Source organism: Alexandromys fortis, unplaced genomic scaffold, assembly GCF_014885135.2.
Source record: "Alexandromys fortis isolate MF-2015 unplaced genomic scaffold, M_Fortis_MF-2015_v1.1 scaffold_148, whole genome shotgun sequence".
NCBI classification, from domain to species: domain Eukaryota; kingdom Metazoa; phylum Chordata; class Mammalia; order Rodentia; family Cricetidae; genus Alexandromys; species Alexandromys fortis.
Window position 1 is genome coordinate 158,717 of NW_026068019.1, and position 13,426 is coordinate 172,142.

At 46.3% G+C, this 13,426-nt stretch overlaps 1 protein-coding gene across 2 annotated transcripts in view; it reads left to right on the forward strand.

Moving 5' to 3' along the window:
• The first annotated feature begins 11,009 nt into the window (after positions 1-11,009).
• Positions 11,010-13,426, forward strand: part of Clip4 (CAP-Gly domain containing linker protein family member 4) — a 67,358-nt gene continuing 64,941 nt past the window's right edge. The window contains exon 1 of one of the 2 annotated variants that reach the window (XM_050163008.1): positions 11,010-11,045. The gene's annotated coding sequence lies outside the window, so the exon portion shown is untranslated. Of the gene's footprint in view, positions 11,046-12,303; positions 12,476-13,426 lie in introns of those variants that run through there. The other variant, XM_050163007.1, reaches the window with a different exon arrangement.

The following is a 13,426-nucleotide window of genomic DNA, read 5'->3' on the forward strand; positions in this document are numbered from 1 at the left end:
GGGTGATGTGAGAATTTAGGCAAAGAGGATTGTTTTGTTTTCCCAAGGTGGGTCCTGGTAGCAACCGCACATAGCCAAAGGTCTTCGGTTACTTCAGTTAAATTCCTGCAGCCTCATTTTCCTTATGATGGTCAATCCCATGGAGTCAGCAAAGCTTCCTCTCACATACCTGAAGAAATTGGATCCAGCTTCAGAAAAGCTGATGTGGAGGGAGGCCTGAGTGGGAAGTCAGGGTGATGGATCTCTTTAGTAACTTGTCAGTCACTGTAAGATTCTCTCTCTAAGCATCTGGCTTTTCCCCGCTGTGAAGCAAAGGGCTTGTTGGGGTAACTAGAGCTGTCCCCTCTTAATCCTGCCTGCCTAACAGTAGGTTAAGGGTCATAATTAGTAGTGCTTGGCCCTTTAAATCTCACATCTACAGCATCATAACTATATCACTGTTATGCGTTTGTTGCCCGTGGGGATGCTGGCTAGCTGGGACTCTCAAAGGGGACTCCACCAAAGGGAGGCAAGTCAAAGCCTGCCATTACCACCGTGGCTTTCTGTAACTGGAATCTTCCTAGAGCCGGAGGGAGCCCATTATGAAAACACCCATTCCGTGCGCTCCCAACTACCACACTAAGCACTGGACTCTGCTGAGGAAGGTCCATGAGGGACTGATTTGTTTTTTTCTGGGTGACATTGAGGAGACAGTCAAATGATTTGGGTAAGTCATTTTATAAAATGAATCTGTCTACTCAGACCTCCAGTGAAACTCCTTTCTACTGAGGCATAAGTGGATAACCTGAACAATGCACAAAGAACAGCCTCAGACAATTGAATGTGGGCGTTAGTAATCAGATGCATACACTGCCCTGCCATATGTCAAAGAAATTATATATATATATATATATATATATATATATATATAATATTCATCAGAAAGTCAGAACAGTGCTCCAAACTTGAACAGAGCATTGAAATTCCTCCACAGTCCATTCTTTCTTTTGATAATAAAGAAGGCCCACAGCTGTAAATTATGTATAATGTCTTCACCACCGCAGTATCAGAATAGTGTTCTTGTCTCCCAAATCCCTTTGCTCCACCGTTCTACACATCCTCGCTACTCTTCTTTAATCCCGGCAACCACTGATCATTTATTTATTTATATTTTTGTTTTGCAAGACAGGGTTTCTTTGTGTAGCAGCTCGGGCTGTCCTGGAACTCTCTTTGTAGACGAGGTTGGCTTTGAACTCACAGAGATCTGCCTGCCTCTGCCTCTCAAGTGCTGGGATTAAAGGCTTGTGCCACCATGCCAAGCCCACAGAGCATTTACTTTTGCCATCGTTTCATCTTCTCCAGGATGCCAGTCAAAAGAGAGTTCCATTCACTACTGCCCATGCCAGCTGGGATGCCAGTTAGCTGAAGACATGCAATATACAGTCAGTCTGACTTTTCTCTTTGAACAATATTCACTAAAGCTCGCCCTTGTCTCTTGGTGGCTCAATAGACCATTATTTACTGTTGCTAAATATTGTGTTTTCCCACAGTTTATCCACTCATCTATTAAAGGCAGAGGGTGCCTGAGTTGCTTCAATATTTGGGTTTGTGTGTGTGTGTGTGCCTGCAAATGCCTAGGAGTCTGGCTGCTGGCTCAAAGGCTCAGACTGTATCCTAAAGTGTCAGAACCAGTTTCCAGCCTCCTGAAGTAATGAATGGGAGCTCTCCGTGCTCCACACCCATCAGCCTTTGTTAGTGTTCAGAATGTTAGTTCTTCTAATAGGTGCACAGTGGTATCTCATTCCAGTTTGAAATTCCCTAATGACTTATGATATGTTGATTTCATAGACTGACTGGCCACACATGTTTTTCTGTGAGTTTTCTGTTTAGATATTTTGCTCATTTAAAGAATTTGAATTAAAAAAAAGAATTTGAATTTTCTTATTATTGAGTTTAAAGAGTTCTTTGGGATAACATCAGATAGGAACTTTTGTAAAATTTTTAGCTTTGCCAAGTTTTTGGCTTGTGTTTTCATTATCTTAACATGGCCATTACAATTATTTTATTTTGTGTGTGCATGCATGTGTGTATTGGTGAAGGCCAGAAGAGGGTACTGGGTAGCCTGGAGCTCAAGTTCCAGGAGGTTGTGAGTCTCCTGACACAGCTACTGGGAACCAGGACTCCAGTAAGTCGCTCTTGCCTGTTGAGTCATGTCTGTAGCTCCTCTCGATATGGGCACTTAAAGAATATTTTTAGAGAATATTTAATTTGATGTGTGTGAGTGCTTTGCCTGCATGTATGTCTGAATACCACATGCATGCCTGATACCTCTAGAGGTCAGCAGAGGGTGTTGGCTCCCTTGTAGATGGAGGTACAGGTGGTGGTGAGTGACCATGTGGATGTTGGGAACTAAACCCTAGTCCACAGCAAGAGCAAGTGCTTCTAACCACTTCTAAGCCATCTTTCCAAAGCCCTGAAGATGGACTTTTATAGAGCAGAAATTATTAATTCCAGTGAAGTCCAGCCTAGCTCTGGCTTCCATGGATTGTGTCTTTGATATTTCATCTAAGAAATCATCATTGAAAGCAAGGTTACCTAGATTTTTTTCCCCTTTGTTGTCCCTGGAAGGTGCATAGTTTTGAATTCTAACTTATTTATATACTCAAATTTTAGTTAAGTTTTGTGAGCAGTGTAAGGTAAAACTATTGTTTTCTCCCCACTAAGTTGCCTTTCCTCCTTTGTCAAAGACTCAGGGATGATCCTGGTGTGGGTGGGCTTCTGAGATAGTTTTTGACTTGTCAGTTTTTTCATACTATCTTAATTACTGTAAATTTATAGAAAACTTTTAGCTGGGCTGTGTCAATTCTCCCAGTTTATTTTTCCCCTAAAGAGTGTGTTGGCTTTCCTGGATCTTCTGTCCTTTATTTTGGGTGCCTTGGGGTTTCTGGGCTGAAGGCTCGGTGCATCAGTGTGCTTAGCTGTGGCCATTTGCCTCTGCAGCTGAGACCTGAATCTGCCTGGTGACCTGAGAACAGAGTCACACAATTGTGTAAGCTCACTGAATATGGCCTTCAAAGATGCTCCACCATCCCTGCTAGCAACACCATCTCTGAACTGGTGAAAATATAGCTTCCAAAGAGCTAAGTGGCATGTCCTTGTTCAGCTGAACTTGAGAGGTTCCCTGCTGGAATGTCCAGGTTGGGACATGGTTGAAGCTGGAGAAATATAAGTGTGGGTACCACATGGAGTAGAGTACCTAGGGTGTGTAGAAGGAGCTGCGGGCTGTGTTCCTGCTGCCCAGCTCCCAGCCACCTGGCTAGCTTATGCCCTGAAATAACAACACGGAAACTGTATTCTTTTAAACACTGCCTGGCTCATTAGTTCTAGCCTCTTACTGGCTATCTCTCACATCTTGACTAACCCATTTCTAATAATCTGTGTGGCTTACCAGGAAGGATTCTAGCCTATGTCTGTCTTGGGCCAGAGCTTCATTGCGTCTGGCTCCATGGCATCTGACCTCACTTCCCTTGTTCCCAGCATTCTGTTCTGTCTACTCCACCCACCTAAGGGCTGGCCTATCAAAGGGACCAAGGCAGTTTCTTTATTAACCAATGAAATCACCTCAAAACAGATGACCCTCCCACATCAAGGGTGGGCAGCAAAGCCTGAGCATGTTGATGGATGGAGCATCACTCTGGGAAGTAGCACAACTGCTCTTTCTTTACTAGGACTACACTTTGAGCCAATGGATCCCTATCTCAAAGATGATGGACTAGTATATCACTATACAGTGGCCTGTGGTTAACATGGTCATGTGGGGAAGGCAGAGCAACAGAGCTCCATCTCCTGAGAACATCGGGGCTCCTTATCTCGACTTCATTTTGAATGCAGGTTATCACTGAAGATAAATTAAATTCGAAAACTCAGCTAACTGGGGAGAATACATTTGTAAAATCCATTTGTTATTCTGAAAAATCTGAGCCACTAAAATCCTGGCATCTTGAGACAACTTTATTTCCAGTTGCTAAATTTTACTTCCAAATGTTTGTGTTCTTTTGTGTGTTTGGAACGATGATCATTTTCCCCTTACACTGTGTAACAGGTACTGGGGCACAGAGAAGGGACAGAGTTGACAAAGTGCCCACCCGTTCCCTCATTTGAAACTCCTGGTGGTTTTCCTTGACTCTGTGGGGCAAGTGTTTCTGGCTGTTAACGTGACATTCAAGGTCATTCTAGCCCTAACTTATCTTAAAGTTCATCTCATTTCTTACTGTTAGCTCTGCTCCAGCTAGACTGTTCTGGATTGAATGTTGGTATCCCCCTCTGGTCCCCTGGTGAGAGCTATTGGGGGTGATACCTTTAGCATTTGGAGCATTTGTAGGAAAGATCATTTTGCTTTCCCCCAGGTGAGGGTATAGTGAGGAAGATGGTTGTCTTAGTCAGGGTTTTCTATTGCTAGGAAGAGACACCATGATCATGGTAACTCTTATGAAGAAAACATTTAATTGATGGTGTGTGGTTTTTTTTTCTGTTTTAGAGATTCTGTCCATTATCATCATGGCAGAAAGTTTGGTGGTGTGTAGTCAGACGTGGTGCTGGCTACGTCTTGACTTGTAGGCAACAGGAAGTCACTTGGCACACTGGGCAGTATCCTGAGCATAGAAAAGCGCAAAGCCCGCCCCCACAGTGACACACTTCCTCCAACAAGCCCTGACCCACTGCAACAAATCCACACCCTCTAACAGTGCCACTCCCTTTGAGATTACGGGGGCCATTTATTTTCAAACTATATTCATCATCTATAAACTGAGATGAAGATCCTCACCAGACTCAGAATCTCTTGGTGCCCTACCTCAGGCTGGCCAGCCTCCAGGCCTGAGACAAGTCTCTAGTGCAGAAGCCCACAGTCTGCACCTGTCTCCATCAGCTGCATAAGAACTCTTCCGGAAGCTCCTAAATTCATTTTGGATTTTCTTCTGTCTTCAAGCTTTTTCTCTGGCCAAGAATCGCGGTTAAGAGTTTAATCTACGGGGCCTTGAGATACACCTCAGAGGTTAAGAGCGCTCAGTCCTTTCAGAGGGCCAGAGTTTGGTTCCTCGTCCTCACACAGTGGCTCACAAGCATCCACAAGGTTGGTTCCAAGGGGTTTGATGCCTCTCCTGACCTCTGCTGGTGCTAGGCACACACATAATTTATATACATACATGCAGGCAAGACACTCATATACATAAAACAAAAATAAATACACCTTAAAGAAAAGTTTAGCCTTGGATCAAGGTGGTCCAGGTTTCAAATCCTGGTTCTGCTTCCTAGTGCATGCTCTTGGCTAAGTTGCCAGCCGTTCTCCCCGCCCACTTCTTAAACGGGGCCTATGACTCCCCATGGATTGTCTGATAGAATGCAGGGGGTTAAAAAGATGGTTGAGTGGGAAAATATAGGCAGTGCCATTTTATGCCTTGATTTCTCCAACTGCAGGAACGAAACCTGAATGGTATTTAATTTATAACGGTCTCAAGGAATGGAAATTCAACCTAGAGCATATACAAAGCCTCCGGGATAGTTAGCTCCCAGTTGCCTGACCACATCTGGTCTCTTCATGGTCCCCATGAGTTCAGGATGCCTCTGTATGAAACCTTTCCTGAGCACATCAGTCGACAGTGTGGAGAGTCTCTTTTAGGAAAATCCTGAGGCTAGCCCATTTCTTCAATAGGTGTCTGGCTTCTTTGGCGGGCACTGTGTCATTGGACGATCATGCGTTACTGAGTATCACCCCTAGATGAGCCTGTGAGTAGTGTACCCCGTCAGGAGATGCAGATCCTTTATCTAATTTTACAAAGGACAGACTGAGGTTCAGGTACATGAAGAGGTCTGGCAAGGATTGCAGAGCTAGGGAGAGATGGTCCCGGGGCTCCCGTTCAGGCTGCCCGTGGCGCTCTGTGGTCATTGCGGGCTCCCTCCTTAAATGGGAAACTAGAGTCAACTAAGTTATACCTGGTCACAGCTTCCACGCTTGGAGTAGAAGGCACGCCATGTATTTCTGGTAATTTACTGGACCAGGTGCAGTTTGGTTGCTTTTCTGTGTGCTATGCAGGGCCTCAAGGCTCTGATTGTCTTCATGAAAGAGAGCACGTGCTGTACTTTGGTGACCTTTAAAAACAGAACACGAGAACTCCGCACTCTTGTGTTGAACTCCATGTGAATCGACAAAAGCAGTTCCCATGGCTTTCTCCCCCACTGATCCTTGCAGCCTCATATATGCCAGAGTCACTCTCATTATCAGTGCTCTTTTTGTCACAAAGGAGACTTTTTTTGTGACTCAGAACCAGCTAATTGGTCTGTCAATGGCGTTCTTTGGTTAGGTGACTCACTGGGCGGCTGTTGACGGGTGCAAACTCAGTGCAGCTCCAGGAGGGTCTGATCGTCTCTCAGCTCCTAATCACAATGTTATTGAAGCCACTGACGTTTATCATGCCCCAGGGTGAAGCTGCACTGCTTTGTAAACAGCCAATAAAAGGACACTTGGTGACACACAAAGCCCTTGCACTATCAAGGAAGGGAGGCAAGCACTGTGGCTTCTGGAGCTCTCGGATGGAACAGTCTGTCTTGGCTGGGATTGAAGACTGCTTCCTCCCATCAGCCCATAGTTCCTGAATTTGTTCTATGCCAGAGACTATTTGGGGGACTTATGATATGGCAGTGACAGCGGTCCAATCGAATTCTTGCCCTCCTGGAGCTCCTTTGAAACAAAATGAAAACAAAACAGTATGAGTATAGAAGAGTTCAGACAAAAGAAGAGAGGATGACTCACTCAACAGTAATTGTTGCTATTTTATCGTTATTGCCCATCTGTCTTCCCTTGGTGTGGGAAGTCCTTCTGTATATGTGTTGCTTTTACCGGTTAATGAATAAATCTGTTTCCGACAGTGGCTTAGCAGAACAGAGTAAGGTAAGAATTCCAAGCAGATAGAAGAGGAAAGAAGGTGGAGTCAGGGAGAAGCCATGTAGCCGTCGAAGGAGAAGGACATCCCTGCCTGAGCCTGCCAAAACTTTGCTGGTAGGCCACGGCCTCATGGATTCTAGCCTAATAATACATCATAGAGAACATGCAGGTTCCCCCCCTCCCCCGAGAGTGGGTAACATTACTTAATATTGCACATTCTAAATCCATCCATTTCCCTGGAAATTTGGTAATTGTTTTTATTTCTTGCCCATCTCTGCTTGTCCATCATTCTGGACTTTCCTTTCTGACTGATAGTCTGGACAGTATGTGTGTCTTAATTGGGGTGATTATTGCTGTGATGAAACACCATGACCAAGAGCAGCTTAGGGAGGAAAGGGCTGATTTCACTCCCACTTCAATAGAACAGTTCATCACCAAAAGCAGTGAGGGCAGGAACAGGAGCTGAGGCAGAGGCCACGGAGGGGTTCTGCTTACTGCCTTGCTTCCCGTGGTTTGCTCAGCCTGCTTTCTTATAGAACCCAGGACCACCAGCCCAGGGATGCCCCACCCACCATGGACTGGGCCCTCCCCCATTGATCATTAATTAAGAAAATGCCCTATAGTCTTGCTCACAGCCAATCTTATGGAGGCATTTTCTCAATGGAGATTCCCTCCTCTTTGGTGACATGAGCCTGTGCCAAGTTGACATCAAACTAGCAGCATACCATGTCAATGGTCAACCTGACAGCACCTAGAACTGCTTGGCTAGGCCTCTGGGCATGCCTAAAGGAGATTATCTTGATTATGATGATTGATGTGGGAGGACCCAGCTAACTGTGGGCAGAGCGATTCTCCAGGCAGTGAATCCTTAAAGAGAGAAAGGGAGCTGAGCACCAGCATTTGTCTCTCTCTGCTTCCTGACTGTGGATGTCACGTGATCAGCTGCTTCAAGGCCTGCTGCCTTGACTTCCTTTGGTGATGGGCTGTATCTTTGAAATATGAACTAAAATAACTCCCTTTTCTCTTAATAGCCTTTGCCAAAGTATTTTGTGAAGGGCGATGTTTCTCTGATTTCTTTCTCAGCCCATTTATCATCAGTGTACAGGAGGGATACTGATTTTTTTTAGTTAATCTTGTATCCTGCTACTTTATTGAAAGTATTTATGAGTTGCGGAAGTTCCTTGGTAGAATTTTTGGGGTTGTTTGTGTAAACTATCATATCATCAGCAAATAGAGTTTGACTTCTTCTTTTCTGATTTATATCCCCTTGATCTCCTTTTGTTGTCTTATTGCTCTAGCTGGGACCTCAAGAACTATATTAAATAGATATGGAGAGAGTGGACAACCTTGTTTTGTTCCTGATTTCATTGGAATTGCTGGGAGTTTCTCTCCATTTAGTTTGATGTTGGTTGTTGGCTTGCTGTGTATTGCCTTAATTATGCTTAGGTATGTTCCTTGTGTCCCTGCTCTCTCCAAGTCCTTTATCATGAAGGGATGTTGTGTTTTGTTGAAAGCTTTTTCGACATCTAATGAGATGATCACGTGGTTTTTATTTTTCAGTTTGTTTATATGGTGTATTATGTTGACAGATTTTCATATGTTGAACCATCCCTGCATCTCTGGGATGAAGCCAACTTGATCATGGTGGATGATGGTTCTGATATGGTCTTGGATTTGATATGCCAGTATTTTATTTAGTATTTTTGCATCAATGTTCATGAGTGAGATTGTTCTGTAATTCTCTTTCTTAATAATGTCTTTATGTGGTTTGGGTATCATAGTAATTGTAGCCTCATAAAAAGAGTTTGGTAATGTTCTTCCTGTTTCTATTGTGTGGAGCAATTTGAAGAGTATTGGAATTAATTCTTCTTTGAAAATCTTGTAGAATTCTGAGCTGAAACCATCTGGTCCTGGGCTTTTTTTAGTTGGGAGACTTTTGATGACTGTTTTTATTTCTTCAGCAGTTATAGGTCTGTTTAATTTGCTTATCTGGCCTTGATTTAATTTTGGTAAGTGATATTTATCCAAAAGTTGTCCATTTCCTTTAACTTTTCCAATTTTGTGGAATACACGTTTTCAAAATATGACCTGATGATTCTCCGTATTGCCTCCACATCTGTTGTTATGTCCCCCTTTTCATTTCTGATTTTGTTAATTTGAATATTCTCTCTCTACCTTTTGGTTAGTTTGGCTAAAGATTTGTCTATTTTGTTGATTTTCTTGAAGAACCAACTTTTTGCCTCATTGATTCTTTATATTGTTTTCTTTGTTTCTATTTTGAGAACTGGATTTTATAAATTGATATTGGATTTGGCAGCATTGCTGAACTAATTGCTTCTAACAATTTGCTGATTTCTTCTGGGTGTTGCATGTGGAGAGTCAAGGCACCTGTGCATTCAGTAGAGAGGAGGACATAATTTATGAGTTTGGCTCAGTGCTATAACCATTGCTGTTGGTGGACTTCCTGTCTACCTGCTCTGCCAGAAGACTCTTTCGTGTGGTTTTAAGGCATCCAGAAGACTGTCTTGTGTGGTCCTAAGGCATCCAGAAGACTGTCTCATGTGGTCCTAAGGCATCCAGAAGACTGTCTCGTGTGGTCCTAAGGCATCCAGAAGACTGTCTCGTGTGGTCCTAAGGGATGTGCTCACTTTGGGAAAGTGAGTCTCTCTCCCTTTTCTATGAATTTTATCCAGCCCAGTGCCCAGAGGAAGAACAGTGACTCTGCCTTCTTTTGCTTACTTCCTCTAATTCCTTCCTTATGGTGTAGGGTTCAGCAGCCGATGACAGAGCTTCCCAGTGTCTGAATTCTGAGTGATCCCTGCTCATCTCTTCAGACATCTCTGAGCCCTTATGCCTACCAGGACATTCTAGGTAGGTGATGCCGAATGGTGACTTGAGAGACTTTCAGCTCAGACTTGGTGTGAATCTTCTGTCCCACTTTGTTGGTGAGACAAAGATAAGATCTTATAGGCAGAGTTCTGCAGAGCGGACAGTTGGCCACACCTTTCCTTCTCTCTGTGGTACTGACCACTGGTGGATGCCTTCCACTCCTGGCACTCTGATTCATTGTGACATTATTCAGGAACCTCGTGCCTTCAGACGTAATTCGATCTCAGCACCTGTAATGGATCATATCCCAGTGCCTGGCTGTTCCCATGGCTAGTTCCAGCTCCCAATTCTGGCCTCTTATTGTCCCATGTCATTGGACAAACTAGCCGCAAAGTTTGTGCAGTGTGTGTGTGTGTGTGTGTGTGTGTGTGTGTGTGTGTGTGTATTCCAGGCCATGGGACTCCAATAAGGGCTTGTGTTCCTCAGGGTGGGGTAGGGAGTAGTTTCAGTTTTGGGGACCAAGGCAACTAAGGAGTGGAAGATTCTACCTTGTGACTTGGTGTCTTGGGAATTAGTCTGTGTAGTGTGTATGTTGGGTGTAGATGAAAGAGACACTGGTCTGTCTGGTTCTAACAGATCTTTGTTATACTTTAGAACCACTCACCTAGCCACACCTATCACCTACTAATAGTGGCCATCTTGGTGGATAATTGTAAAAAAAACAAAAAAGCAATAAAAGCAACCTGTGCAGCTTGGAAATGTCACCAGTCAGTCGCTCCTGTTACAACAGATATTCATGTGTTTCTGTGGCAACAGGACTCATTGAAAGGCACTAGAGCCAACTTCAGGCAAATTGCTTTCTCTTCTCACCAGCTGAGAAGGTGGGTGGGTTAGGCAAGAATTGGGTGTGATAAAAACAGGGAAAGGGAGCTGGAGTCCTGGTGTGGAGGAAGCATCTGTCTTACATTACTCTCAGAGAGTGCATGAAGGCTCAGAGTCTGCAGGGAAAGAGAAGCTGGCAGGCACCCAGGGGCGTGGGATGGGGGTGGAATTGAATACTGCATAAGCACCCTGAGTTTTAGTTGGCCCCGTGCCCCACCCCATTCTCCATTGTGGTGTAACTGCCTCACACAACTGTTTTGATATCTTGGGCTGTGTTAGTAGAAGCTCAAGGGGCAGAAGGAGGTGGCAGGCTCTCTCCTCCCAGCACTCATTACACCGGCTCATTCCCGAGCATCACATTAAAGAGGACTCAAGACAAGCCAGGATGCACCCTAAAGAGTCCTTCAACACACCGGTGAGTTGAGTGGGCTTGCAACTACGCCATAGGCGCATAGTCTGAGAGACAGAGAATGCTCGTTATACCTTGAGTTGGAGTTGTATGATCTATGAGTTCCAGGGCAGAAACAACCTTGGATTTTTAGCTCCCATGGAAGAATGGTTTTCAAAAGGCTAGTCACTTAAGAGGGAGAGAGTCCCTTCTTCCTAGAAGTGCCCAACCAGAGCCACTTGGTGGGAGACTGTTATAAGGATTCAAGCAACTAGAAAGTATTTGATTTGTGTTTGTTTTTCTCATCCCTTGAGCCAAGAGTTGTAACTGAAGAAGGCGCTGGGATGTGTGCTGTGCACTCAGCTCTGATCTTGCAGTGGCACCGATGGGCATCCATTTGCACATTCTCTCAACATGTTAGGCATGATAGAGAAGAAGCGTTAACAGTTTCATAGCCTGTGCGAGCTCCATCACCAGTGCATGGCTGTGGGTTGACCCTCTTAGCTCAAGGTTACAAATGTCGCCATCACATTAGATCTCCCTATTAGAGGCCAACGCCATCCTATAGCATGGCAAGGACATAGAATGTCAGTGCCCACATCTGTCAGCAGTCAGTTTCACTTCTTTTTCATTATGGGAAGATGATGAGATGGGAATAGAAGGGAGGTGAGGAGGGAGGAGAAAGTGGAAGTATAAGTGCTCGCTGTGACTATTCACTTCTTCCCTTGGCTGACATACTTCCTTTGTAATTTCTGAACAGGTGTGTGTGGGGGGGGCACTACTGAGAAGAGTTTTCACAGCAGGACCTGGAAACAGTTGACTGAGGGGGTCCACCCTAGGCGATGCCTGGCCACATTATCTAAAACGGAGAAGATGTGGTCTCTGGTTACCAGATGGGGTGGGATGAGGGGGTGGTGTCTTCCAGCCCAGGATGCGAGGGAGCGAGGGAGGCCAAATTGGGCCAACTAACTAAAAGTTTTCCAGAGGAGGGGACGCCTGCGGCAGCCCCAGATCACCGCCTAGGTCAGTCAAGGTTTCTTTAGAACCCGATTCTGCCGCGCTGGACAGATCCCCACGTGAGTGGAGCAAGCCAAGGACTCCCGGGAAAGCCCTCCAGACACCCGTGAGCGTGGAGACAGCAGGTGCAGCGGCCGCAGACCTTCTGCCTGTTGAGGGGCTCAGGGGTGCAGGCAGGAGCCGAGCGACCACAGGCGCGTGCGCGGGGCCGAGGGCCGAGGCCTGCGCGCAGCCCGGGCGGCTGCACTGCGCGCGCGCCGAGCCGCGCGTGGGGCCCGGTTCCGGCGCGCGCGGCGTGGAAGACGACGGGTTGCTGCGGCCCGGCGGGAGGCTCCACAGAGGCCACGGGACCCCCGCCGGAGGGCGGGAGCGCGCCCCTGCGCCTCGCCTCTGTGCCCCGCGTCCGCAGCCGGCGCTCCGCGGGGATCCGGAGCTGGCAGGTGGCGGGACACTGGGGGGCGGCGGGGCCCGGGAGGCCGGGCCGCGGGGCGGTTGGCGGTGAGGGCCGCATCGGGGCGTCCAGAGGCCTCCCTGTTCCCAGGGTGGGGAGGTGGGTGCTCGAATCGGTTTCTCTTCGGCTGAGATGCGTGCTCTGCTGGGGCTCGCACTCCGTGGACGCCTGGAGTATTTCCCACGCGCGGGGCTGCGCACCCTGGTGGGTTTCTCCACGCGCGCCGGTCTCTTCAGGTTCCCCCTCGCCTCCCCTTCTGAATTAGATCTTTAAGAAATCCTTGGGCACGCGTGTTCAAAACTAAATTGCCTCTACCTCACATCGCTGCTGGGAGATTCCTTCATTCTGATTTGCATTTGGGAAGTTGCAGAAGGGTGTGAGCAGAGACCTGTCCCCTGCAGAATCGCAGGAATTAAACGAACCGGTTCACAACTATAGACAGGACGTGGTTCACTCATCCAAACACTGGGTAGGCCCATAGGATTCCGAGCCTGTTCTGTGACAATGTTTACTCATGTATCAAAATGCTATTTTGGAGGGTTTGTAACTTGGCGCGGGTTCCGGGCTACACTGTTTGGTATATTGTAACACCAGCATAGCGTTAAGAGTGCCCTTTCTTCTGAAGTGTGTTCCTGAGCCATCTGATACTTGAGCTGCAGTTGACTCTTGCTTTGACGTTTGTCAGTCATGAGTCTCCTGCCTAGTTTAAGTTGACTCCGTGGCAGGAGAGCAGGTGGTGTAGCACACAGTGTCTGGAAGGAAAGCGGAGGAGACTTGGAAACGGCAGGATTCCAGCTTTCTACATTCTGACGATGCAAAATCATCCAGGTTTAAGTTTAACTTAAATAAGATGCGGCTTTTGGCAATGCTTTCATTTGTTAGGGACTAGGGACTGCTTGCACTCAAAGATCCTGACACACAGCGGAGGTGTTTGTATCTC